The sequence below is a fragment of the Hyaena hyaena genome, unplaced genomic scaffold, assembly GCF_003009895.1.
Source record: "Hyaena hyaena isolate Hyena2069 unplaced genomic scaffold, ASM300989v1 scaffold_182, whole genome shotgun sequence".
NCBI lineage: Eukaryota > Metazoa > Chordata > Mammalia > Carnivora > Hyaenidae > Hyaena > Hyaena hyaena.
Window position 1 is genome coordinate 2,130,805 of NW_024080814.1, and position 23,553 is coordinate 2,154,357.

General features: G+C 41.9%; 1 protein-coding gene across 4 annotated transcripts in view; it reads right to left on the reverse strand.

Moving 5' to 3' along the window:
- Positions 1-23,553, reverse strand: part of SSPN (sarcospan) — a 114,970-nt gene that overhangs the window by 83,890 nt on the left and 7,527 nt on the right. For 2 of the 4 annotated variants that reach the window (XM_039240808.1, XM_039240811.1), the window contains exon 2: positions 16,808-16,973. The exons of the other annotated variants lie outside the window; for them this stretch is intronic. The gene's annotated coding sequence lies outside the window, so the exon portion shown is untranslated. The remainder of the gene's footprint in view (positions 1-16,807; positions 16,974-23,553) is intronic. 4 annotated transcript variants of the gene reach the window in all.

Sequence of the window (23,553 nt, forward strand, 5' to 3'; positions counted from 1 at the left end):
TTTCTGCTGGCGGCAAGGAAGTTACTTACAGTGGGATGGGGAGACCATTTCCATGCAGGGTAGGGAGATCTCTTACACTAGCAAAGAGGACTCATCAGAATTTAGGGTCTCACTGCCCTCAATTGCATCAGAGTCTTCCCATATGTCACCATCCCAACCTACATGAGCTGCTTATTTCCCAGTCAAGACCCTCACTTTTATAGTAGACACCTTCCAAAGGTGGCAGTTCAACATACGTTGTAGTTGTGCCAGTCACAGGATGAGATTCTGCCTTGGATTTTCAGCAATCTCAGCCCTGCAACTACTTATCTCAGATAAGGGTCTCCTCCAGGGCTGAAAGAGAAGCCTTCAGGTCATTTCTACAGTGCGTTAGCTGGGAATTCCAAATCCTTGAGCTCATCCTCCTCTTTTGCTGCTTTGTTCAGAGACATTAGGAGATGCCAACCAATGCCAGTCTATTCAATAGTTTTCCAAAAACTGTTAAAAAGTATCACATACACAATCATTCAGCTGCTTGCTTCTTACAAGTGGTTGATTAGGAGTATCCAATGCAGATATTTTGCAGATCTCTATTACAAGTTCACTCCATGAACTACCAGTGCTCTCCTTACCATTTGAAATAAAGTCATTAATATCATTAAATCTAAACATATTAGAAAGCCAATTCAACCTCCTTTGCTTTTTTGCTCCATTCAGCCTCTCAATGGATTAGATGATGCCTACTCACCTTGGGGAAGGCAATATACTTTGCGCAGTCAACCATTTCAAAAGCTAATCTCTTTGGAAACACCCACACACACACCCAGAAATAATATGTAACCAGATGTCTGGGTATCCTATAGTCCAGTCAAGTTGACAAATAAAATTAACCACCGCGAGGATATTTCACTGAAACCTAATGAGAAGGAGGCAGCCCCGGAATGTTGTGAGGAAAAAGCATTCCTAGAAAAGGGAACAAATGCCAATGCCCTGAGATTGCTATGACGTAGGTATGTTTTAGGAAAAAAAAGGAAAGCCAGTGCGGCTGGAATATAGTGCTTGAGCAGGACAATGGGCAAGATGAAGATATAAGGGAAGCTATAGGTAGATGATCCAGGGCATGGTAAAAGCTGGAGTTTTCTTCTAAGGACAATGGGGAAACGTTGAAAAGTTTAACATAGGGAGTGACGTGATGTGATGCACATTTTAAAAATACGACTCTGGCTTCTGTACGGAGCACAGACTACAGACACGTTAGCAGTGGAGGCAGAGTGAGCAGTTAGGAGGCTGTTACAAGCACACAGGTGAATGGCGATGTGATGAATAATCTGATGATAGTAGAGAAGTGAGTGATTCAAGATACATTGTGGAGTCAACCTAGTTTGCTGTTGGATTGAAGGCGAATGATGAATGAATTACAGAGAGCATTTATTACAAAAAGAGAGAGAGAGAGAGATCATTTATGATTATTATTGTTTCGGTCTGTCATAGTGACTTGTGAGAGTCAATTGTTAAATTTTTAGGAAGCTTGCAAGCCACTTGTCCAACATAACCATTATTAATAATTAAAATATGTAAGTTTGTAATTAAATAAACTATATTTTTAAAAAGGTAATAAGCATTCAAAACTCATCAGTTCCTAATTATTTTATTACATGTTTACTATTATTTGCAATCTGGAAGTTATTTATGACTACGTCTCCATTTGCTGGAAATATTACATAGTGGGGAGCCGATGCACATCTTTTCTAAATTCAGTGGCATCACCCTGGTAGCTTGAGATCTCCTACGGTGGCAGCGTTTACGCCATGGAGATTGCAAATGCTACAGTCAGGGTTTGACTTACTGTGTGGTCGACTGTCTAGACTTAAGAAAACAATCGGGGAAATGTTAATAATGCAGATTAGATTTAAAAGTATATTGTGTCTGCAGACGTTAAATTTACGAGTAGCAGAAAATATTGAGAAAATAGTCTGCCAGCATTCAAAAGTATTATCTGGGGCGCCTGGTTAAGTGTCCAACTTCAGCTCAGGTCATGATTTCATGGTCCATGGATTCAAGGCTTTCATCGGGCTCTGTGCTGATAGCTCAGAGCCTGGAGCCTGCTTCAGATTCTGTATCTCCCTCTCTCTCTCTGCCCCTTCCTTGTTCGTGCTCTGTCTCTCACTCTCTCTCACAAAAATAAACATTAAAACAAAAAAAAACTTTTAAGTATTATCTGATGCAGCACCTCTTCCCCTTCACTGTTTCCTTCAGTCTTAGAAACAAAGCATCACCCAAAAACAATGGTTAAATTGCTGCACTGGGTGGGTAAAAAATAATCTAGCTTTTTGCCTTTTTTCCCCCCCTATCTTCTACCAGATAGGGGCACATAAGGAAGATTAGATCAGGTCCAGGCACAGTTTTTTAAAAATATTTATTTTCTGTAGATGAGTGCACTATGTTATTTGAATTGACAGTCGTACTATAAGGAATTTATAATAGAGCCCCTGGGACCCGAGGGGCCCTGTAAGCATGCTGAAGGCCGGATGTTGTCATGAGCAAACAAGTTCAATGCTCGGTATGAGCTAAACCGAAAGCTGTAAGGGGACAAGGAGCTTAGTCTGTTTGTTCACCAATGAGTCCTGAGAACTTTCAATACTGCCCGACATGCACAAAGCATTTAAAAAGTATGTCCTGACGGGGGCACCTTGGTGGCTCAGCCGGTTAAGCACCCAACTTCGGCTCAGGTCATGATCTTGTGGTTCATGAGTTTGAGCCCCAGGTCTGTGCTGTCAGCCTGAAGCCTGTTTCAGATACTGTGTCTCTGTCTCTCTGTCCCTCCCTGCCCCTCACCTCTCTCTCTCCCTCAAAAATAAATGAACACTAGAAAAATTTTTTAAAGTATGCACTGAATAAATAAATGCTTTTTGAAATTGTGATACTGAAACATTTATAGGAAAAAGTGCCTCCAGACAGAAGCTTTGAGACCCAGCTGAGGATTTTAAGAAGCAGTCATGCGAGTTAACAGCTAGAGAAAAAGTAACACAATGTGTGTGACTATTTTTTCATGATTGAGAAGGGATCTAAGAAGGAAATAATGGCAATACTGATCTAAATATCCCAGAATGAACTTTATTCCCTTCACTTTTCCTCCTTACTCTCTTCTAGCATCTCCAAAAAGATTCAGTAATGTTTGATGGCTTTGCCTGGGTATTTTAACAAAAGCTGATCTCATACTGGCATTATAGCATGATTATTTTTCCAAAAAAACCTGTTCAAAAGACGAGTTCGCTGAGAGAAAGAACAGTCATGGGATTTTTAAAATAATCACTAGCTCCTTTATTTCTAAGTTCTATCTGAAAACCCCACCAAGATTTGCCTTTCCAGTGCCTGAAAAGCAATGTAGTTTTTCTGTATCTCAGAAACTTCTGGAAATGATTGCTACAGCAAATCGTTTCTCAACCACTGTTCACAGTGGCCAATGACCAGCATTCTTGGGTTCTCTAGTGAGCAGAGCCAAACAAGTGACTTCAGGCTTCAAAATCCCAGGAGTGATTTTGGCCTGGCTCTGACTTTCCCAGAAGCAAAATTATCCTCATGCAGAATATATCACAAATCCCAGTGACGACTGCATGTTCCTAGGTTTTAAGAAGGGTCTAAAAAAAAAAAAAAAAGGCCTTAGGTCTCCTTCCAAAATCTACTAGCACTCACAGTATTGGACTTTATGCTCCTTTATTACAAAGAATTCTCAGCTCTGAGGTCTCAAGGGTCTCCTGTAATGCATTTTTTTAGTAGGTAAGCACATTATAATGATGCAGAGGACTCTCCAAATCAAAAACGTACAGAGATTTGCACAAAAAGAAAAAAAAAAGGACTTTTCACTTGACTTTTCTTAAAGGACACTTGTAAACAAGGCTTTTGAAGCATATTTAAAGTATATGTATAGGACAAAGAAATAATTTCTTCATTCCTGGAAAATGAAATCATTAGCCTACGTGAAAAAAAAAACAAACAAACCAGTTTTACTACACCAGTATGTCAAACTATAACTGATAAATAGACTAACTTTAGTAAGTGTGAGGTTGCCATTTTGGGGAGGATGTCACATAGACATTACCAAAAGCATTCACTGAAATGTGTTGGTCAGCCTTAGGGTATCTAACTGTGTGATGTTGCTACAGCACTTTGTATCAAGTGTGATGTGTGTGAGTTGAGTAGGCAAAACAAAGCACTCTGTGCTGCCCCAGAGTCAAATCCACTTTTTACTCTCTCCAAAGTGCTTTCTTTCTTATGGCTAATACAAGTTTGTCCTTGAACCCTTCCTGACACAATCAAGAAGCAGCTATAAACCATGGGTGCCCTAGGTTAAGACAGTGTTCAGTCGGCTGGAATTGTCTTCCTGTTTGAGACAGTACACCATATAGCATAGTTACGTGCCCATGTTTCTTCCTGCATTTGAGAAGATGGGAGAAGTATTGACCTTGAGAATATATGTATCCAAATATAGGAGGATTTAAATTCTAAAACCTCTTTTTAAAACCTTCACCTGCAGTATGTATGCATTTGTAGGCATGCGCACGTACACATGCACACATTTGTACATAGTTATATATATTACCTTTGTAATGCAAGGTATGGTAATCGACTAATGAGTTATCATATTATTTGGTTAAAAAGATTACAACATAGGCCCCACATGGAATAATATTCCCAAGGTATTATTATTGTTACCACTGCTGTTGTTGACTTATTGCAGCCAGCAACAGGTATTGAGGGGACAATTCATGTGCCAGAGACGTACATTTACTGGCTTGTTTAATTTTCATGTCAAACTTATGAGGTGTATGTGATTATCAACAAAAGAGAGATGAGGAAAATGAGGCTAAGAGACGTTAAGAAACTTGTCTAAGGTTAAAGCATGAAAAAGGTGAAGCTGGGCTTCAGGTCTGGTGTTTGGTCTCTTTGAAGCCTATTTTTCATGCTAAAATAAAATTAGTTCAATATTGAAATCACTACGGACAAAAGTTGATCTTTCTTTGATGATTCAGAAAATAATCTCTAATGTCATAATACCTCTGAATCACCTAGTTGGCCACTAATTACCACAGAGTAGATGGATAAAAATTCAAAGCATTAAGATTTCCAATCATGACAATTATGAAGGTTCACAAATGCAGATATACAAACAAATAGACATAGGATCATTGAGGTGGGATTTATAAACTGCGTCACATCTATAGCCGATTTGAAAATAGTTTTTACAATCAGGGGAGTAAGCCCTGTATTCATTAATTTATAGTAAGTGCTTCTCCATGTAAGATAAATGTTCCGGAAGAAAACTCTACCATTGCTTTAAAATCCAAGATGCCCTGAGGTGCCTGGATGGCTCAGTCAGTTGAGTGTCCGAGTTCAGCTCAGGCCATGGTCTTGGGGTCTGTGAGTTTGAGCCCTGCATTGGGTTCTGTGCTGATATCTAGGAGCCTGGAGCCTGCTTCAGATTCTGCATCTTCTTCTGTTTCTGTCCCTTGCCTGCTTATGCTCTGTCTCTCAAAAATAAATAAATGTTTAAAAAATTGTTTTGATCCAAGATGGTTTGAAGTTTTGCTAATTGCAAACCTTGATGAGGAACAAAGAGAATTTCTGATTAAAAAAAAGATGCAGGCACTTGCCTGGGGCACCCAGGGGATCTGAGTGTGTAACAATGAGATGAGATGAGAACTGTAATTGCACAAGATTAGCCAGTAATGATCAGGTAGGCATGGCATTTTGTCCACTGTGATTTCTGTAAAATCCTTTTATTTTCAAGATATTTCTGAGTGGAAATGTCACATAGTACAACTGAGAGGATCTCATAATGATAAAGTAAGCTCTTCTCAAAAAGAAAAATTCATGTTACAATCTTTTGAGTTCATGTTATCCCTTGATGAAGGCATAGTTTTAGAAAACCATGCTTGAAACAAGGTGGAATTGAGTTAAATGTTACAGAATGCAAGATGTCAAAAGTGTAAAACCTTAAGTAGCAAAACTATAGCTTTCTCCAACCCGTGAATTTTTTACTTACATCCAGTTTGTAAAGCAGCATATCATGTTGGGCAATTTTCAATAAACACACAAGCCCACAATGTTCATATTTATCTCACAACGTCAGTTCCAACACATTCAACAGGATTATTCACTGCCTAGATTTCATTCAGATCGATTTAAGGTCTCCTCTCTATCAGTGCTCAAAACAAACACACAAGCTAGGCAGTGCCTCAACTTCATTCACTCCCCAGCAGCATAAACCTAGACCGTTCCACCTAATTAGATTCTGGGGAAGAAACCAGGTGAGTCCAGAACAGCCTCGAGGTAAGGTTGAGGGACACAAGACCACTGACAGACCCTGACACTCAATAAGTAACAAGGAGAGTAGTCGGAGAACAGAAAAATAACCAGGGCCAGATCACAGAGGTCCTTAAGAAGTGCACAGTGTTAAGTTATGGGCTATTATCTTCAGATAAGATTTTTGAGTCCCTCCCTTGACAGAAATTCTCATAATAGAATTTCAAACCCTAAAATAAATGTACCAATCATCTTAGCCACTTCTATTTTATGAAATGAAGAATTTATTTCATTATATGAACATTAAGATGTATTCTAAACCTCCAAAAAGTTCTCTTAGATACGATATTTCTAAAAAGAAGATTCTTTTTTTAAAAAATTTTTTAATTTTTTTTTTTAAATTTACTTCTAGGAGAGAGAGAGAGAGAGAGAGAGCGTGAGCAGGGGAGCGTCAGAGAGAGAGGGAGTCACAGACTCTGAAACAGGCTCCAGGCTCTGAGCTGGCAGTCAGCACAGAACCCAATGCGGGGCTCAAACCCACGAACCGCGAGATCATGACCTAAGCGAAAGTCGGGCGCTTAACCGACTAAGCCACCCAGGCGCCCCCTAAAAAGAAGATTCTATAAGTGAAAGGTACGAATGCATCCCACACCCTTAGATACATTTTGAGAGCCTTCCAGTAGCCTACAAATTATAGCAACCTAACCATCGGTAGAGAACTTCACCTCGTGATGGAAATGGACAGGTCACTGAGAAGCAAGCTCTTGCTGCCTTAAAAGCCTTCTACTGTCAGGCTTGCTGAGGAAGAATGGGGAGAAGAAAGAAGTGTTCCATCACTTAGAGCTTGCTTTTGGTCATGAAGAGTTTATGAGGTTGCATTAAGTAGTATTTGAATAGCACCTCCACACCTTTTTGTCATGCGTAAATGTTATTGCTTTATCTTTTTCATATCTAGCTATATTTTTAGGGATTTATTTTACACACTATAGGATTTCTTGGCTGAGCTAAGGCTCAGACATGGATATTTCCAGAAAATGAAATTCTGCAAAACCCCTATCTCCACCCAGCCGGTTGTGTTTACTAATTTGTTTACATGTTGAAGAGCATCCTTGGAAAGATTGTTGAATCCAACCAACCCAAAATCTTTGTGCAGGACACTAATCCTCGTTATTGGTCACTTTTTAGAACTTGTGGGATAAACTCGCACTGCACATTGAAGTTTTATTCTTGTAATATTAGTTAGCTTCTGGTTTATGAGAAGTATGTATTTTAAATACTACTTTTGAGGTTGAATCAATCGGTCTTAAACGTTTAAAGTTTATTGAGCTTTATTGCCAGTAAGGAGAGATCATGACTTCACATGCCTCACTCTGACATTTATTTCTTCTGCTAAAATATCCCTTATAATGTAGACAAGTTGGGACCCTCAGATACTTCCGGTGGGAATGCAAAATAGTGCAGCCACTTTGGAAAGCAGTCCGGCAGTTGAATTGCCATATGAACCAGCAATTCAACTCCTACGTGTATAACCAAAAGAACTGAAAGTATGTGTCCACACAAATATATCCACATGAATATTCACAGCAGCAGTATTCAGAATGGCCAAAAGCAGAAATAGCTCAAATGTCCATCAACCAGTGAAGAGATAAATAACCACACAGTGGAATATTATTCAGCCATAAAAGGGAGTGGAGTATTGATACATGCTACCACAGGAAGGAAGCTTGAAAACATTAATCTAAGTAAAGGAAGCCAGACACAAAGGACACCATATTGTATAATCCCACTTACATGAGATGTCCGTAACAGGCCAATCCATAGGGACAGAAAGAAGATGGGTGGTTGCCTTGGGCTAGCGGGGAGGGGTGTAGGAAGCAGTGGGGCGTGACTAATAACGGGCAAGGGGTTTCTTTTTTTGGATGATGAAAAGGGTCTAAATTTGACTGTGATGATAGTTTCATAACTCTGAATATACTAAAAACTAATTACACACCATAAATTAATTGCACACTGATTTTACAGTATGTAAATTATATCTAAATAATATTTTAAAAACTTAGAAAGAGTACATTTGTCCTAACTCTCCACATGGTTTTAAAAGCCAATAGTTGTGTGTAGGGAGGGTAAGTTTCCTATTAGTACTAAAATTGAGGCGGATCTGCACTTTGAGGAATTGTGCAGATGACTAAATCAACTGATATCAAGGAATCCCTCCTGGGTGGTGCAATCTACCAGCCTCAATGTCCCCTACACCTCTTAAATTGAAATGACCCCAACAGAGGTCAGAATGAGACTGAGGGGGCTCTAGGAAATCACAAAGTTAGAGCTAATGAACTAAGAGCGCAGGTAACTAGTACAATTATACTTCTGCATATGCAACGAAATGTGATACCCAAATCCATTCCGTCCCGTGTGTCCACCAAGGTAGCTTGTGTACTCTGGAGAAGCAGGAGTTAGAAGGAGCTAACTCAGGGCAGAGGGGCATGAAGCAGCATTTCAATTTTATCTTCATGGAGTGAGTACTCATCTCCGCCAGTACCCAGTCCAGGATTATGGTGGTGGTGCTGTTCTTGCCTCATATGAAGAGTTTCATGAACATGTCCAGGACTGTGGGATCCCACAGCAGGGAGTGAAAGCCAGGACCACGTCTTGGATACTTATAGGCATCCTGAGCACTCCCAGAATCCTCAGTGCACAGAGGCTCTGTACAAGACTGAATTTCCTGCTATCTGCTTATGTGAGAGTTCATAGCCATCAAGGTACGAGTGCTGATGTCACCAGTGTAGTGGGCACCACTGTTTTTCACCTGCTCTTTGATACGGGTCACGCCTCATCTCCAACCATGAAAGCAGAGCTGTTACTGAGGCTACTGAGTCAGGGCTCCTCGTCGGACTTCTAGGACATAGAAGCCGATCAAGTGTCCTCAGAGGAGCCAGTTAGAGTCTTTTCCCAGCCTTTCTTGAATGGAAACTGAAGGATTAATCTTCTTTCTGGTTACATATATGAGGATGTGCCTAAAGTTGCATTAGCCCTCCCCATCCACTTCCCCCTGCCCCCCCCCCCGCCCCCACACCTGAGTTTTAGCCTTGGGGAAGAAACCGGCTTGAGAGAATAAAGCTAGTTTGCAGAGAGAACTAAAGAGATGGAGAGAATGAGATCTAATGATGTTCACATCCAGAACTCACCACGCCCTTCCTTCAGTTGCTTATGCAAGCCAAAAATCTCCTTCACTGCTTCAGCTAATTTGAATTTAGTTTCCATCACTTTCAGTGGGGTGAGTCCTGAATAATACAGTAGTGTTATCTGGTTGGTGAAGTCTGGGATAATTCCTATTATAAGAATGTAGACATGACAAGAATTTGACAGACACGTCAATTCTAGTTTTTCTCAATAAACAGGAAGAAAAGACTATATGCAATTCATCGAATAGGGATTTGGGTTGTTGGTGTCTCACATTATTAGCATTCTTTTTTCTTCTCTAATAATATAGTAAGATAATCATTTAAATGTGTGGTATTATTCAATTAATTGAAATATTAGTTAAAAACATATAACTATGGCACTAGAGAAGTGATTAAATACAGCCAGTTTATCATTATGTTTCATAATCTGCGAAAGTGAACTTAAAAATGAGTAGTCTGTTGTACTCCATTAGCACGGAGGAAGAGTGACCAACGTGATTTTTAATAGGAATTTAGACAATGAATAATATAATCACAGACCGTAGAAATGGAAAGATTTAGATCCATTTCACCTGTCAGACACCTGCCCCATTCTATAAAACCATTCCTTTAACAAATATATACTGAGCTCGGGATCTATCATGAAGGCCAGCGGTAAACAAAAACAGCAAAGCCTCTACCTTCTGGAGCTTGTATCTGCCCCCATTGCAATAATTGCTACAAGTTGTATCTCTTTGCTGCTTGTCCTTGTTTTGTATTTGCTACAGAATTAATGGGAAAGTGAGCTCTGTTCACAGGCTCACAGTCCAACAGAGACACAATTTATGTGTTATATGGTAGGATTTTAACAGGCTGGTGAGAGCTGAGACCATTCCCCACCCTGTTATTACACAGTGAAGAACCAGGAGGAACTGGATATTGCTACTAGCGCTGCAGTAACAATATCTCTTAAAGCTTGCCTACTTGAGGCACTAAAAACCTCTTTGGGGTCTTTTACTCTATGAAATTCATTTGTTCCTGCCTTAGATCATGGCGGCCGGTGTTTGGTTTTTGTGCTATGGTATTCTGTAGCAAAATTCTGCATTCTAAATATCTTACTGAATGAAGTTGATCTTATTTCAGTATTTGTTTAAACCAGCAAGTCTTATTTTTAAGATAAAGCACAAAAATGCAACTCTTTGTTTCACATGTAACTATGTCACATATTTATTTCTAACCATCACAATGCACACCTGATCATGGGCACTAAAATTACCAAAGCCTTTATGCAGGTCTCTGAAGCGCCCTTCCTGTACCTGACTTGCCTTGACACCGTTTTCGATATACTGTCAACTGAAAGGCTCAAGCTCTTAGAGAAGCAGGAGATTCCCATAGAATCTGCCTCTAAAATACTCCTCACATCACTCCATCTTCATTGCTACTGCCCTAGGATCTTTATCTTGACAATGACCTTATCCTCCCAATTGGTGTCCTCTCCTTCAATTGATTCTCAATTGTATCATCAGAATGAATTTTCTATAATGCAAAACTGACACTGTTTACATACCTTCACGGCTCCCTAATTGCTACCTGGATGAATTAAAAATCTCTGGGTAGCTCATGTCAGGTCTTCGAGGTGAGGCACTTTCACTTTAGGCTCCCAAGGTAACCAAAACACCTGCAGTTCCCAAATTACCTTTCCTTTCACACCTTTGTGCCTTTGCTCTCCCCTGGCCCACATCCTCTGCCTGACGATCCATCTGCTCCTTTTTCACCTGGCTCTTGCTTTCCTAGTTTCTCGCCAGGATTCTTCCCAGTATTCTTTGCCATTCATTCCTATGGAAAGTCCACCAAGGTCTTTTTCTCATGGGTGCCCATAACACCTCACAGGAACTGTTTTCAAAGCAGCCATTACACTGTTCTATCATCATTACTTTTCTTCACCTTCTCTCCCGCAGAATGTGTGCATCCTGAGGCAAGGCACTGTGTTTTCATTCATTTTTTCCAATAAATATTCACTGAGTGCTTACTGAGTGAATATGATAAACTAGGTCCCTCATTTTGTGATGTTTATATTTTGACAGTATGTGTCCGGTGGGAAGGGAGGTACAGAGACAATAAACAAAAGATAAAGACAATTTCAGATCCTGATAAAAAGCTATTCAGAAAATAAAACATAGATTAAAAAGTGACTGGGGGTGGTGATTTTTTGAAGAGGTTTCAGAAATCTAAATGACGAAGAGCCAGCTCTGCGAAGACCTTGGGAAGAAACTTACAGGTGAAGAAATGGCTGGTACAGAAGCCCAAAGGAAGGGGCCACCTTATTGTGCAGACACAACAAAGGTGCAGGTGGTCAGAGCACCGTGACCAGCGGGGAGACTGAAAGGTGATGAGATCACAGAGAACGACAGAAGCAGATCTGGAAGGGTTTTGCAGGCTATTGCATTGGTTTCCTGTTGTGGCTGTAACAAATTGTCACAAATTCTGTGGTTCAAATGACACGATTTGATTATCTTATGGTTCTGTAAGTCAGAAGTCTGACATGGGTCTCACTGGGCTACAACCTAGGGGTCGGCAGAGCTGCATTCCTTTCTGTGGCCCCTGGAGAAGGATCCCTCTCCGTTGCCCTTTCTGGCTTTTTCACAGGCCATTCTTATTCCTTGGCTTTTGTCCCCTACCCTCTGTCTTCAAAGCCAGAAATGTTGCACCTCCCTGATCATTCTGTAGTTATATCTCCCTCTGACTCTCTTCAACCTCCTTCTTCCATTTTCAGGAACTCTTGTGATTACACTGAGCCGTAACTGAGTCCTCAAAGTCCTTAACTGAGTCACATCCTTTTGCCATGTGCGGAAATATTTATTCACAGGTTCCTGGGATTAGGACATAGACACCTTTGGGGGCCCATTATTCTGCCTACCGCAGACATGGCCAGACATTTGGACCTTATTCTAATTAAAATAAATAATTGCTAGAGAAATTTTAAGCAAAAAAGTGACATGAGCTGGGTTATATTTTTAAGAGTTCATTCTTCATACTCTGTGTATGGACAAGTAGAGGCAAGAAGATCGAGTAGGAGTCTCTCCATAGTCCCCATGAGAGAGTAGATTTGATGAGGAAGATAGCAGTGAAGATGCTGACAACTGTCCAGAGTCAGGAAAGATCTTGGTATAGAAGAGACAGAAATTGTTGATAGATTGGTTATCTAAAATATGAAAGAGAAGGACCACGGATGGGTCTTAAATTTGGGGCTCAAACCACTGGCGTATGGTGCTGTCATTGACAGAGCACGGTGAAGAACCGGGGAAGAGTAGATGGATCTGGGGCAGAAGGTGAACGTTAAGCTGGAATGGCCGTGTCAAGTGTAGGATAACCGTAAGATACCCCAGGGGAGTCATCAAGTAGGCTGTTGGATTTTTGAGTCTGGAGCATGCAGTTGAAAATAAATTCGGGAGTCATCAGCATAGCGACAATATGAAAGCCATGAGCCTAGATGAGATCACCCAGGGAGAAAAGGTTGATACAGAAGAGGGCAAGAGCACATCCTGGAAGGCACAAACATTGACAGGCTTCATTCATATTTATAGTCCTAGCACTTAGTCTTGGCACAGAATGGCCCCTGAATAAATTGCTGATGAACACAGGATGAATTGTGGGACCAGCCATTGTTAGAAATTAAGTTATGTAAACTTTTAACTAAATAGATTATATTAACAACAAAGGTGGTTAATACTCAAAAGCTTGTCACTTCCTAATTGGTTTACTACATTTTTCTATTATCTATGCTCTCGACATAGTTTTGCCTCCTGTAGCTTACCAACTCCACTTTCAGTGCTGCCGTATGGCTAACGTACAGTTGGTCATGGTGGGAGTATTGATGCCATGGAAATTGGCAAATGCTACAAATTAGAGCTTGATTTATTATTTTGTCAATTGTTAGGCTCAAGAAAGTGATAGACAAATGTTAATCATGTAGATTGGACTTAAACGCGTGTGACGTCTATAGTCATTATATTATGAATAGCACAAAAAATAAAGGAAATCTGTTTCTACTATGTGAAAATTATTAACTGATTAGTGAGGAAGTTGCTCCTATCACTGATGAATGAGTGAGGTTCAAACAAATGTCTTCATTCTTTCCATTTCTCCTTCCTCAGCATAAATAAAAATACCAAACATTCATGTCAGAATTATACTTGGGAATTAATTGCAACCATAGGCCAGCAAGTGATAAAAGCTATGGCAAAAATCAATAAAAGTGTTCAGTGAGAATCAATTGGCTATATGTAATTTATAGAAGCAATGTATATTTTATTACTATGTTTAAATGGGAGCTGTGCTACATATCCTTTACAATATTAAAATGTATAATAAACTACACACACACACACACACACACACACACATTTTCCCCCCAGAGGACCAGTTAAACATTAGCCAGTACACCACTGCTTGTATCCAAACCTAAAATACATATGATATGATGTGCAGTATTAAAATTATTATATTACTATCTATTTGTGGGAAGTCATTAAATACTCATAGCAAATTCATGATTAGTATTTTAAAATGTTGTTAAGTTATGTCATTTGGATTCCAGTAAAATTAATATGGATCTGTGAAGTATCATAAAACCCAGTGAGGTTGATGGCTATAGCTTCTCTTTATTTGCCTGAATTTATGCTTGATACTTGGTACCGTTTTTCTTCCTACACAGATGCTGAACATCATAGACACCTTAGGAAAAGAACAAGCTAAAAACCTGTCTGGGCTTTCTTAGGAGAATTATCTGCTGAGCAGCTAGTATTTGGACCAGATTAAAACATCTAGGCTTTCACTGTGCAGTATGACCACCACTGACCACATGGGTCTATTTAAACTTAAATTAGTTAAAATTAAATAAAATGAGAAATTTAGTGCCTTAATTAAACTAACCACATTTCAAGTGTTCAATAACCACACACAGCTAGCGGCCACTATATTCGACAGCACAGATTACAGAACTTTTCCATCATCACAAAGAGTTCTATCAGAGAGCATCAATCTAGAAAACGCCTCCCACATAGAAGATGATCGACAGTGATTAACCAAGTGGTTGAAATTTACCCTATTATTTTTAAATGCAAAGACAAAAAACTAAAAAATTTATTTTTCAGGAGAAAAGAAGCCACCGATTATTGCACACATGGATATATCTAGGCACTTAGTATTCAAGGTGGGGACTAACATTACTTGGGCAGCTCCTATGTGTCAGACATAATATTAGTTACCCTTACAACGGATATATAATTTCCTCACTGAATAAGTGAGGACACTAAGGCTCATAGAAGTTCAATATCTTGCCTTCTGCAGTCAGGCAAACAGGCAGTTGCAAAGCTTAACCCTGTGGTCGGAGTTTCAGACGTTCCTTCTGTACAGCGAACCCTCTGTTCTCTAAGCAGAATCCTGGATGGTAAGTGGACATATTCAACTTTTCTCTGGATATTGGGGACGCCACTGAGTAAAGGCAGTAAAGCAAGAGATCACGGGCATCGGCCCTGCAGTCACAGTGCCTGCTTGGAATCCTGGCTCGGCCTGACATGGACAAATTACTTCGTCTGGTACCTCAGTTTCCTCCTTTTATGAATGGCATTATCACAGTACCTTAAGGGTTTTGGGCAATTACATGAGTTAATATTTGTAAAACATGGAGCACCTGGGTGGCTTAGTCGGTTAAGCATCCAACTCTTGATTTTGGCTCAAGTCATGATCTCACAGTTTGTGAGACTGAGCCCTGAGAAGGCTCTGTGCTGATGGGGCAGAGCTGCTTGGGATTCTCTCTCCCCCTTTCTCTGCCCCTCCCCGGTGCTTGCTCTCTCACTCTCTCAAAGTAAATATGTAAAAAATATTTGTAAAACACTAAAACAGAGCAGAGCATGGAACCGAGTAACTGCAATAAAAGCGCTTGCTGTTAGGATAGATGGCACAGACAGGAAATAAGTCAACATATCTCCCATGGCCAGAGAACAAAATTTGAAACTTAATTCATCCTTATCATTCATTTAAAACCTGAATAGACTTTAACTTATGACAGAGCAAGAGCTGACAGCATCTCCTCTTATTCATCCACAAATGTGGAACCGAGTAGCCTCTCAGAAAAGCCGGCTGAAGGGTACATTTTAAAATCATAGGGCTGTGGCTGGTATTACCCATTTCCAACTGGCACATGAAATAAAACCATGTCTCGTTAATGGAAAATCACATTGACCGGTCTGCCCTCTGTTTTATTATTCTTCGCCTATTAGTAAAGGATAATTGAAAGCAATACATTTGCCTCTTGAACTTGAAGTCTGTTACTTTCAATAATTATTTTCAAACTATATTCCATGATATCCACCACTTTGATCAGGCAGCTGATCTATTGTTGGGGAAACAATAGCTATCACTTAACACTCACCAACTGTGCCTCGTGTTCTCCATGCACTGCCACGAACACATACAACAACGAGTCAGAGGTAGACACTACCTTCCATTTGCGGAAACGGACTCATTAATAACTTGCCCAAGGTCACACAGCTAGTCAAGGGAAAACAGCATCTGAACCCAGGTCTTCTTAATTTAGAGCCCACGTTACTCTGCCGCTATAAGCAGGAACATGAACTAATATGAAATGGGACAGAAATATGGGATGTGTCTATTTCATTACCTTCACCACATCAAAAGCAGAATTTCAAAAAATAGAATAAAAACACGGGATCCAGAAAAATCATCAGCATGGCTATCCAAAATCACAAAAGACTCAGAATTTTATCTGCTGGATTGCCACTGACAATGCAGGGGAGCTGAGCAGGTGTGAACTCAGACCCAGGCCTACTGACGGCTTGCTACCACCGGGGCTGTGTCCCTTAAGTGCAGGCTTGCAACTGCATGTTCAAGAAAATCAATGCTTTCTGTTCAAATACATGGTTACAAAAATGGGACCTCTGTTTTTGCAAGTCTTAAGTGCCAGGAATAAAGTTAAGTTGATTTGTGGATGAGGGTGGAAGTTGTCCCCCCATATGGCCGGCCTATCAGGGGCAGGGCTGACCAACCCAAAGAGAATTCCTCCACATCGGCAAGGTCTCATCCCAAGCTGCTCTCTGCGTCTCCCGTCTTGTCCCAGCTCTCCTTTGTGTGCACTGACTTCTCACTTCTTGTCTCCTCGGTGCCTACCAGCCCGGCATTCTGATGGACTGGCTTCCTGCCTCTCAGCCCTCTGACTTTGTTCCGCAGTCTGAGGCTTGACTCCTCCATCCTGGCACAGTGCTTGTTTCTTTCTGCACTCCTGGTAACCAAGCTCTTTGGCACTGTCCCAGAACCCCTCCTGGGATCCACTCAGCCCAGCAGACCTGTAAATATGGCTTGTCATGCCGAACTCTGCATCCTCTCCCCACTTCTGGCCTCTGGGAGCCATGCCCTGGATGTCACCTTGCCGATCCATGGTTGCTGGAGCACCTGTGGAATTCAGCTGGACCGGCTTCAATCCCCAAAGTCTCTCCGCCTTGGTCATACAGGCTGTGAAAGGAAGTACAATTCTGAGAGTGAGAAACATCAACTCACCACGGCCGTTAGGGCGCACACTGGCAGAGCCGATTGCTTCTGGTCCCAGAACGTGTCCACCCTGGCACGGTGACCGGCAGAGTTCTACCCCCAACAGGACTGCCCGGCGTGCCACTCAAGGCCGTGCCAGGCAACTGGGTTTCCTGCTACAACAGGAGCACTTTATGTCCTTCATGATGTCTACTTCCTAGTCTTCACATGCCTCCTAAGACCAAGAAAGAAATGCCCCAAGTGGAGTGAGGGTGCTCCCGTCTGTAAGAGCCACATTAATACATAAAAGTCCTAGTGGGAGGAAGAGACGGTAGGAGCCAACACTATAGCCCCACTTCCGGCAGGTCTGAGGACTCTTCAAATGCAAGGTGGCTGGGTTGGGACTTGTCACTCAAGCTTTCTCCCGGAACAAGGCTTCAGTTCAGAGAGATGATTTGGTGCAGCACTTGCAGGAGGCATTCAAAAAACAGTGGAGTTTCTGTTCTGTGCTCAATTGTGTCCTGGGCTTTGGAAACGTAGCAGTAAACAATTCAGGTGTCTGTCCGTGGAGGGGCTTACAAACTAGTAGGGAATACAGACATTGAAAAATCTTATGAGTCTTTGCAACAGTATAAATGTTATGAAAGACAATTACAAGGTACAAAGGAACTTATAGAAGGAGATAAGTCTGCTCTGGGAGCTCAGAGAAAGCTTCCCAGAGAAAGCGAAATTTCTTTTTTTTAAAATGTTTATTTATTGAGAGAGAGAGAGAGAGAGAATCCCAAGCAGTCTCTGCATTTGGATCATGACCTGAGAAGTCTCTGCACCATGAGATCATGACCTGAGCCGAGATCAAGAGTCCAAAACTTAACCAACTAAGCCATCCAGGGGCCCCGAGAAAGTGATCTTTCTGATGGCATTTGAAGGATTAGCAGGTAAAAGAGAGTTGAATGGTATTGGAGAACAGGGGGCGGGTACATTCTAGTCAGCTGGAACAGCATGAGTGAAGTGCCTGAAAGAGTAGAGCATACTGAAAAAAGAACAACTGAAGAAAGTTGGTATATTGGAGAATAGAAAGAGAGAAAGAGAAATGAGAGCTGAGCCTGAAGATGTAGGCAGGGGCCCAATCATGGACAATGTCTTTCAGGCAACTGAAGTTTTTGTTTTTACTTGGCCTAGTGGGAATGGGAAACAAAGGTTGGTTGTTTTTTATTTTTTTAAGTTTATTTTGTTTTGAGAAAGAGTGAGCAAGTAGGGGAGAGTAGAGCAATTGGGAGGGAGAGAGAGACAGAGACAGAGAGAGACAGAAAGACAGAGAGAGAATCCCAAGTAGGCTCCTGTTCAGCACAGAGCCAAATGACAGACTCAGTCTCTCGAACTGTGAGATCATGACCTGAGTCAAAATCAAGAGTTGGATGCTTAACGGACTGAACCCCCCAGGTGCCCCCAAAGGGTTTTGATCAAGGGAATGGCATCTTCAGAAAGATGGCTCTGATCATAACATAAGAGTGAATTAGGTGTAATGGAAGGGGAAAGTGGCCATACCTAGTGTGTATGGAGTGTGAGATGTCTGTTGTCAACTCAACACCAGCACCACTGCCTTCCACACCTGACTCTCATCCCAGGCAAGACACTTGGGGACGACATTGTCCACTATTCCTTGCCTGCGGGGCTGCAGCTTAGACTGTGCCAGTAAGAGGTGCTTGTGCAAGGTGTGGAAAGAGGAGAAGACGCAGCAGATCCCTCAGTGGCAGCTGTGTATGCGTGCGGGCTTCGCAGAGACTTCCGGGCGAGCTCCTGTGAGTCAGCCTCGGCAGCAAGCCACGCACCCAAGCTCAATGACATCCAGGTTTTCCTGAAACTTCTGACTGTCAGCGTTTCCCAGGGCTCAGCAGTGGTTTCTCCCAGGCTTGATTACCTCAGCTTATGTATCCAAAGGTTATGTACGCTCTAATCCCCCTGTTAAAACCCTCCTATCTGAACTATCTGAAGTGGTTTCTGTTTTCTTTACTAAACTCCAACTGTTAGACAGTTAAGTCTTGCAGTAGTTGGAGTGAGAGATTAGGGGGCCTTGGTCCGCAGTGAGGATGTGGAAGAGGATGGATTCAATGTATATTTAAGAAGTGGAATCTATAGGAGTACCTGGGTGGCTCAGTCGGTTAAGAAGTGGAATCTATAAGGACATTGTCATTAACTAAATGGAGAGAGGTGAAAGGGCCAAAAATAACCACTAAGGTGTTGGTTTTAAGGTCAGGCAATCGTGCTAACTTTGCCATGTGGTCCATGTAGCTGGGAAGAGGTGTGGATATCAAGCCACCCCAAGTAGCCAGCCCAGCCTGGCTCCTTTCAAGGCTGAAGGGCTGAGGCCTAAAATGAACTAAGGAAGTTAACAGCATGATGGTGAAAAAGATGTGCCCTTTTGCAAGATGTAAAAATCTGTACCCTGGAGATTATGAGCCACTGTAATGAGTTATCATCTTTTTGAAAACTGCTCTAGCCAGCTCTGGAGCAGACGAAATTAATTAAGCCAAGCTGTGTCCAAATTTTAACCTAAAAGGAAATTTCTGGAGCAATTTCACCCTCACCAAGCGGCTGGGGTCAGGGTGAGGGCCATGGACCAGGAGGGAGCAAGGGCTACTTATCAGGGACTTCAGAGGGTGTGAGCACCAAGGAGGAAAACCAAATGTTAATCCACAGGGCAAAGTTCAGAGTCAATTACCAAAGAGAGAAAGTTCAAACGCTACGCCAAAAGGAGAGAAGGTCACAATGCAGGTGATAGAAGATGACAATCACAGGCTGCAGATCAAGAGCATATCAAGTCAGGTTGTATATACTTGCAGAGGATGCTGTTGAAGGGGCATTCCCACCAGTATCGGGGCGGGGGGCCAAACTAGGGCAGGGTAATGATGATCTAGACAGTTTACAGGAGCAGGGCAGACAGCATTTCTTTTGCGTCCAGGAATGTTTTGATTACAGAAGAACAGAGGCTTACCCATAGACTGTGGTCATTGACTACACTTTCTGGAAAAATTTCTAAAGTGCATTACTAGAGAAGCATAGCTCTGAGTGTATCTCAAATGCACCAAAGAAGGGGCATCTGAGTGCCACCTCTGGAACAAGAAATGGCTTTAGGGTAACCACTTAGCTTCCTTAGTGATCTCTCCTCTTAGAGAAATTTTGATCTATTGGATTGGAAGGTTGTTGAAGGCAAGGTTCAGTATTGAATCCCCAGTGCCCATCACAGTGCACAGCATCTATAAGCACAGTAGATATTCCAGTGGACTAACCACAATTCTCATCCATGTGTCTGTCTGTGGGGAGATACACCCAGGAGTCTAACTCAGATGTGAGCACACCACTGCACAAGATCAAGAATGCCTCACCCCACCGTCTTCCCCATCTCTCAGCAACTCCAACTGGCCTCTGGTGATGGCTTCCATGACCTAGAGGGGCTTTACCAAGGAAGGTAGAAGGTTTGGGTGGGGTATCCCCCCCAGGGCTGAGAGAAGAAGGTGGCTGTTAAAACCCTAGACCAGCTAGTGACAACAGGAACCTCAAGCCTTAGATTCCCTATTACTACGCGGCAATGACAAGTTACCTAGAGTATCTAAACTTGAACTTGTCCATCTACAAAGCGGAGTTCATGGTTCATGGTTCTAGGTCAAAGAGTTGGGAGAACGAAATAAGGTTCGTAGAACAAGTGCCTGAATACCTGGGCACAGGAAAGTGCTCCAGAGAGGCGCTCTCTTACAGGTTGGCTTTTCAACTCCAGCCTTTGAGACCAGCCCCGCTGTTCCCATTCTATTACTCTCCCCTCCCTCCTCTCTCCTCCCCCATCCACCCTGAAGTTACTGTGGCCTACAACAGTGTGTAGAAGCAGATGAAGTACAGTGAGGTAGATGAAGAGCAAAACCCTGGCTCCATGCAGGTGGAAACTATCAGTGCATTTCTGCTGGGGGTTGTTTTCTTCCACCCAAGTGCCGAGGGCAGAATGCAGAGCTATGGAGACAGAACAACCAGAGGACAGATGCTGCTACAGAAAAGGGAAGACAATCATTTCCCAGAAAACATGAAGCCTCAATTTGCATTCTACGGGAAGAAGAGCAAACCCCGTTAAATTCCCTCTCTAAGCAGCTTTCTGTAATTATTAGCACTTAAGAATACAGATGTTAAAAAGCATGTGCTTAAGGAGTTAGTTAAGCTTCTACAATTGCATATGGAAAGGCTGAAAATTTTCTGAAACTGGTAGTAAGTACCCACATACAATAAAGAGACATTGCCAACACACATGGCATAGAAGAGAAAAAGACGACTGGTGAAGAAAAAAAAAAAAAAGAAAAGAAAAAAAGGACCTGAACAAGCCATTTGCTTCAGGCAGACCACCACAGAGATGGCTCGTGCCAACCCAATATCCCTTCCCTGCTCTCTCTGTTCTAAAAGAACCCCTGCACTGTTGGGGGAGTCTCAACTAGAATAGTCTATTTCGAGTACTCCCGTAATAGGATTGGACTTGGATATAAGCAGAAGTTATTGGGTGGAAATTATTTTAAAAAGCTCTTTATAGGAGATTTTCTCAGCTACGAGGCACTGTTTCATCCCTTCCTGCAGGAGCACCAGCAGCCATCTTCTGACCATGAGGCAGTCCTGAGGATGGATGGAAGCTGGTGGAGAGTGGACCGAAAAGCCAGTCTGGGCTGTTGACAGCACCGTTACAACTTCATGTTACCTTTGGACTCCTTACTTCTACGCTTCATTTATGTGACAGAAAAATAATATGTTTAAGCTGCTGTTACTTTAACTCGAATGCAGCTCTTAACTGATACTCCCATCTAGACTAGATTTCCATCAGTTTCCTTGTCAATGAAGATTATACGTTAATATCAGAACAATATTCCTTTTTGGGTAATTAGATATGAATTCTTGCTCTAAGTTAACTATTGAATAAAATTTACCAATAGTTCTAAGTGTAGATTAAATCCTCCTTAGCTAGTCTTTCTGTTGCCTTTATAAAGTACCAGAGTCTGTGAGCAGATAGCTCTCTGCACTGGGCAGACAGACACCCTATGAAATCAGTATTCAAGGACCACACCTATGGGCAAGTGAGATAAATGATTGGTTAGTATGTCCTATTCCTATTTGTGCTCCACAGTGCATAAATATGAATCTCTTTGAGAATTTTTTACAGATTTTCATCAGCAGTAACAACGATAGGAGTCAAAAGACCCCATGTTCATGTAGCCTCTCTGGATCCTACTAGCTAGCTTTCCAGGAGAATCCAGAGCAAAGGTAGGAATCACGTTGTGGAAATCCTTAGGGTTTTGTCCCATGCTCCTCACTCTAGTTTTCCAGGCCTAATCGGTACTGTAAGCACAGGGGCACCTGAAGAGACCAGTGGATACTGCAGGAGAGGAGAGCCGGGGAGCTCCCGCTGTAGTTTAGGTTTTAGTTGTCTCTCTCCTAGTTGTCTTTTGTAAGTAAGAACTCCAGGAATCTGAAGCATATATTAAATTCAGGACCACCGACACACGTGTTTGTGATAATCACATGAATACAAAAACACAAATGATTTCAGCAGCATAAAACTCATTTCCTCTACTTCATATTACCTGTTCCACAGTGTTATGCAAAGGCTAATAAGTTTACCAACTCCTCAAGCAGTGTTAACACACATATAAAACGTGATTCATGTGTATGTTTACAATCACAGACACATTAATTGGTAGCCTACAGAAAGCCCTAAGTTCTTTTACCAATTAAACAGAGACACTTGTGCTGTTCCCGCTAATTCACTGAGTGCGGAACTGCAAAACCCAACTTCTATCCTGGGATGTGAAATCGGCACCTTCACAAAATAGCATTATCAATATTTAAACGTTATATATGGTTTCTGGTGAGTAGCATCGGGGTTTCCCTCCCTACTAAGATCCGTCTGTGAGGTGGCCTTCTTTCCGTGCTGTGCTTGTCAATACTGACTTGTCACTGAGAGTGGTGTACAAGCTCAGAGAAAGGATTCCAGGGGAAGCTTTCACTGGTCCCTTATCTATCATCCCACTCTGTCTGCCTCCTCCCTTCCTTTTAGCATCAACCCTAAACTTTTCAATGTTTATGAACTCTGCTTAGTGGGGCGTATTTCCCTTTCTGATGTAAAATGATATAGAGTGACTATATATTTTTGTCCACCACCCAAAACAGAGGTGACTAAGAAAGGCATCTGTCTACCCAATGGGGTGTTTTCACTGCCGATCAGGCAAGAAGGTCCATACTCTTGGGCAGATCTGGGGTCTTTAAGGCTACTGGAGATGGGTGCTTAGTTTGAATCAAACCGCAAGCCCCGAAACACCATAGTCATCTTCCAGGAGAGTGGCAGGTCTTGCAGAAAACCTCTCTTCTCTATGGAAACTTTAATCCTCTCAGGAGAGTTCAGTTTCTGTTGGAAATCCAAGACTTTGAAAGCAAGTATGGTTAAGACCTTCCAAAGTTGCAAGGGGAATATGATGAGTGCAGTGCTTTGAATACTTACAGGAGAGTGGGGGGAGGGGTGGGAACTGGGATAAGTCTTCCCTTT